Here is a 5,737-nt window from a genome sequence, read left to right as displayed (position 1 = left end):
TTACGTAGTAGGCTTTATGCGAAGACTTCCTTGGGAAACTAGTAGTGTATGAGGAGTGCCCGGGTGAAATTAAAGAAAGAAGACATCTTGCTGAAGTAGCCTCTATTGTAATACTCTATAACCCTTCAGTAGCCAAGGAGAGTCGCGAATATTGAGGACGTTAAGTGTTACTCGCAGTGCGGCGTCACATTAATATTTATAGGTGAATAAAATATCAAGCATAAATAAACACGTTGAAGTATTTCCAACACTCTAAAAGAACGGAAGAAAATTGAAAACGTGGTTATCAAAGGCTAGCGCTTCGTCTACGTAGTGGGCCGATTGTGAGACGAGCTGAATTCTCTACTGGAGCGAATAAAACTGAACGAGAAAGAAGTTTAACTATGCAAGCTAGGTTTTTTTGACGCGAACACTACGACATTACCATATGAGAGACAAATTTCAGTTGCTCGTTCGAGCATCATTAGTAATGCAAAAGTGATTTCCACGACGGAATAGGAATTAGTTGTCACTTTTGAGCGGCCGCCTCTATATGCGCGAGCCCAACGTAGGCGTCGATCATCGCAAAAAACACAAGAGGCATCCGACCCTTTAAACCGTGAAGATAAACGCTCATCACATAGCCTTAACATTTCCTGCCAACCATCATATCTTGATTTAGGATCGCATTAGGCACTGTTTAAATGCTTAAACCCGGTTTGTAATTTTTTTTATACGTGCAGCCGGTTTTGGCACTGTTACAGCTACTATCATCATAATATAAAGGATTACATTTTATGAAACAAGAGTAATGTTCTTTTGTTAGCAGATCCCACCCCAAAGCCCCAAGAATGTTAGTTCGACCTAAATTTCCAAGGCAGAATTACAATAAATTTGTTTGAAAGGAAATTTATTACGTAAAAGAGAAATATTTTATAACACTAAATGTTCAGTAAACGCATGCATGTATGCATAACTAAAATAAACATGAATAAAAACTATGAGATAATGTGGGCAATTCTTACGATGTGTATATGCGAGAGCATTATTGTCGCTGAGTGTGTCGCGAAGTTATGTCGTTGTGTCTAGTGTTGCAGGTAAATGTTGCTGAGTTTAGTGCTGCTTATTTATCTTTCGGAGTGTAACGTGGCTGCTTATGAGATGTCAATATCGCAAGACGACAAAACCGCCATATTGCAATCTCTGAAATGAGTTTTATTTGGGAAGGTTTCATTAAAGAAGCTTTTCACGCAAATTGCATTCAGTATTGTTTCTCGATACCGCTTTTAAGCATGACGACAGCACTTTTCCAAGCCTCTCCTCGCTGTGATTTTCGCATTGTTGGTGATTTGCATGATGTTTCGCTGCATCAGCTCGCTTTGCACTTTTCGCTGCGTTGCGATGTTTTCGTGCTTCCTTGGCAGTGAAATGACGCCTCCCGCCATGCTTTTCTGTCTCGCCTGATGATGTATACGCGAGTGACTGAACTTCGCACGACGAAGACCCCATAGCGCCAGTGGTGGGGCCATTTCTTTCATGCGCCATCATGTGACTCGCCCGCCAGGTAGAGCTCAACTACGTTCACCGCCTCGAACATATTCAACGCAGCGCCTGTTGCAATGGTGGTGCAGTATTTTTTTTTATCGAAGCAATGGTGGGGCAGTGGTTAGCGTGCTCGGCTACGGAGCCGCAGCTGTGGCGGTGGGTCAGATCATCCAATCCTCGCCCAGGCCACTTTCTTTTAGTTAGATAAAGCTGACGTCATTTCTGTTCCCTTTTGCTGCCGCGGCTTTTCTGCCACGACTTTCTGATGGCGACCGGCTCGCAGAATGAGCCAAGTAATTCATTCGCGTAAAATACCACGCTCGCAACTGCACCTTTTTGTGCTTAAATAAATGAAAAAAAAATGCAGTGTCATTCCACTCTGTGAAGGTGGATGACCAGGGAAGCTGCGTATACGGGCGCCTTAATCGTCAAATGCCCATTCACGAGCGTCAAACGCCGTATGCACATAAATGGAACACGAGACGTCACTAGTGGCTCCTCCACAAAGTTGAGCTTCGGAAGATGACGCACCGGGTGGTATACATACACATATTTTGTTGTAAAACACCGCACGACACTTTTTGCCGACGTTGCTTACGTTTTTTTTTTTTTTGCGTTGGTCGACGTCTTGCAGTGCTGTTATGGATGTGAGGTCACTGGAAACCCACAAGCGGTCACACATAACACAGGCCACGCCAAAGTGGTTCGCCACAAACTCCTTCTGATACATGGCCATTGCTCCGGTGAAACGTTCCATGTTTGCGGGATCGGGGCCTCATGGACGGTTCTCATTTCTTTCCACCTCGCGACTACCACCAAGGGAGAGCGGAAGGAAAGGAAATGAGAATCGCAGGCGCTTGAAACACCGACAAAGAGCCTGTGGTGCGAACGTAGACATGGCCAACGCGGGTCTAAGTGTAGTATCTGTTCTTGTCAGTTTAATATCTGATACGGGTTGTATTTGAACCTAAGATATTAAACTTTCTTTTTTTTTTAAGTTGGCGGAGTTCTTGAAGTTCGCTTCACCTCCACGGCGGGTCGGCTCGGTATTGCATCATCTCGGGGATCGGCCCATCGTTCTTAGTCTGCGGCATTGATCAGCTGGAAACTACCAATACAGAACTTCGCTGTAAAATTCTGGCGTTTTAATACAACAGTCAAACTTCGGAATGGCAAGTCTATGAACAGAAATCTATATCTCAGATCATCTGCAGAACTGAGGAAGTGTGCTGGATGAATAATGAAACAGTACTTTCAGCGTTCCTACAGCAAGGGCCTCTAGCAGTAGCCTCGCAGAAGACGCGCATAAACAACGAGTAAGAAAACACAAAGGCGAGCAAGTGCAGGTTCTTACAAAAGGCATGAGTGACACACTTTCATGCAGCTGCTGTCATCCAATATTGAACGCACGCTGATGCCATTTCTGTCATGAAACATTGATCGTTGTGTGCCCACAACAAACCGTTATGGGACGACGCTCCTAAGAATACATCAGTAGCTATCTGGAGCCCCTGTGCACTCTTTTGCTCGCTGCCTGGGTGTCTTGAGTTCCTACGCGTTGCAGCCTAGCACATCAAAATGTATAGGCAAAGGACGATGAAGAAACGGAGTACTCGGCGAGTATACAGACTCATGATTTGCAAAAAAACGGAAACACAGAGATAATGAAAACATAAAGCTCTTGTCGTCCCTGCTTGTTCATTGTCTCCATCTTTCTTTTGCACTGTAATTCGGGAGAAAAAAAAATTCACTTTTAAAGCATGTTTCGGGCCTAGATTTGCACGTAGGTGGCGGAAATATGTAGAGGAGGCAAAACCTTACATGATGCTGCTTCCGCGATCACATCGAATATGTGGCATGTTGTAGCTTACATTGATTAAAGCAGTGCAGCCCGGAGTTTTTGATAATAACGTTAACTTCTTTGAGATGAATATATAAGACCGAAGTCCCCCGCGGGGCAGGGGGACTGCGGAGGTGGCGAGGTCAGCGAGCCCTCGCGCGGCCTCGTGCGCACCCTTGTTAGGGTTAGAAGGAGCGCCCTCAGTCGACCCCAAGTGAGCGGGAAATCAAGTGAGAGAATCCAGCGATACTTTTGGCGCTTTGGAGAATGTGGAGGGCCTGAGGGGACACCATCCCGGTTTGGTAGGCGTTAATGGCTGCCTTGGAATCCCTATATATTGCCTCTCTGCGACCATCGAGCACAGCCAGCGCGATTGCAACCTGTTCGGCTACGACGGGCTTCGAAGTGCGTACTGTAGCGCAGCAAGTGAGCCTGGAATTGGAGTCGACGATGGATACGGCGAATGCCTCTGGATGGACATATGCCACTGCATCCACGAAGCTTCCCTCAATGTGGTTGTTGCGGACATGCTCGAGTAGAGCTGTACCCCTGGCCCGACATCTGCCGACGTTGTTGGCGGGGTGCATATTGCTATATATGTGCTGTTGAGACCTGATGTCGCTGAGAATCCGCCCGGCGTCGGGGCACTGGCCGATAGGGTTGAGACCCATGTCGTCGAGTATCTTGCGACCCGCCGGGCTGCTGGATAGCCTGAGCAGCTGTGAGCGCTCTTGTGCCTCGATTATTTCTTCGAGCGTGTTGTGGAGTCCAAGCTTGAGTAGGCATTCGGTGTGGATGCTTACAAGTAAGCCGAGAACAAGCCTAAAGACCTTTCTGATGAAGAAATTGTGCTTGTTCCTCTCTGCAGCAAGCCAGTTATGCATGGCCGCCGAGTATGAGAGGTGGCATATAACACAAGCATGTATAATGCTGCTGAGATTGTCTTCCTTGATTCCCCGGTGCTTGTCGGCGATCCTCTGGTTTAGGCCTAAAGCACTCACCGTCTTGGCGTCGATCTTTCTGAGTGCGGTTCCATTGGCTCCGTTAGACTCGATATGCATCCCCAATATTCGGAGCGAGTCCACTCTGGGCACCGGGGACCCATCACCAGTGAAAAGCCGTATTTCCCTTTTGGACGCCGGTTTCTAATCACGATGACCGCCGCCTCTGGGTCTTTTCCTGTAGAGAAGTAGTTCAGATTTGAATGGAAAATATCTGAGCCCAATGGGGCGAAGGAAGCGCTGGGTCACATCGATGGCGCTCTGCATGGCGGCCTCAACTTTCCCGTCGCTCTCGCCAACGCACCAGATGGTGATGTCATCTGCGTAGATGGTATGGTTGATTCCTTGAATGTTCGCGAGTTCCATGGAAAGCCCGATCATTGCGATGTTAAATAATATTGGCGAGATGAATGAGCCCTGAGGCGTGCCGCGTGAACTGAGGGTGATCTTTTGCGAGAGGTATCCTTCGATCTTGAGCTTGGCAGTTCTCTGGTTAAGAAAGGATCGGACGAAGTCATAGGGCCTCTTCCCGAGCCGGACGCCGGCAACAGACTAGATAATGAATTCGTGTGTGACATTTTCGAAGGCCGTCTGGAGGTCTAATCCACGGATGGCTCTGGTATCTCCTGTGCTTTGGTCGATGATCTTATGCTTTATCAGCTTCATGTCGTCCTGTGTCGAGAGACCGGCACTGAAACCGATCGTATTATGGGCGTACATGTCATTGGTCTCGATGTGCACCTTGAGTTATTTGAGCAGGGCATGCTCTGCAACCTTATTGACGCAGGACGTCGGAGAAATTGTCTTAGATTGTCGATTCCTGGTGCTTTACCGTGTTTGGAGAAGAGTACCATGCAGGCCATTTTCCATTGTGTGAGGACCTGTTCACTGCGCCAGATTCATTAACCCTTTCAGTGAGGAAGTCAATTGAATCATCATCGAGATTCCTGAGCATCCTGTTAGTAACACAATCCGGGCCAGGGGCAGATTTGACATTGAGGGAGAAGAGGACATCTCGGATCTCGGCGGCAGTAAAGTCCTGGTCCAACTCTGGCACCGCACGCGCCGCGTAGTCCGGGAACTGGGTAGAGGCAGAGCTATACCCGACTGGCAGGTACTTGTCTATGAGCCTGTCGACAATCAACTTGTAGTCCGCAGCGAAGTGGATGGCTCGCGCGAGGGATCGTCTCTGGCTGGATTTGGTGCTGCCCTCATCGAGAAGGTGTTAGAGCAAACCCCCAACTCTTGCCTGATCTGAGCTGATCCTCGACGGATTCGAAGAGTTCCTGCCATTGTTGTTTACACAGGTTCTTGCAGTGCTGTTCGATGTCCCTGTTAACCTCGAAGACTTTCTTGCGGAGCCTCCTGCTAT

At 47.9% G+C, this 5,737-nt stretch overlaps 1 non-coding gene across 1 annotated transcript; it reads left to right on the top strand.

Moving 5' to 3' along the window:
• Positions 1–2,420: 2,420 nt before the first annotated feature.
• On the top strand, positions 2,421–2,604 carry LOC126538005 (U2 spliceosomal RNA). The gene has a single exon (XR_011894333.1). It is a non-coding gene; the product is annotated as a U2 spliceosomal RNA (small nuclear RNA).
• Positions 2,605–5,737: the final 3,133 nt, after the last annotated feature.

The sequence above is a fragment of the Dermacentor andersoni genome, chromosome 4, assembly GCF_023375885.2.
Source record: "Dermacentor andersoni chromosome 4, qqDerAnde1_hic_scaffold, whole genome shotgun sequence".
NCBI lineage: Eukaryota > Metazoa > Arthropoda > Arachnida > Ixodida > Ixodidae > Dermacentor > Dermacentor andersoni.
This window is presented reverse-complemented; position numbering and strand designations above follow the sequence as displayed.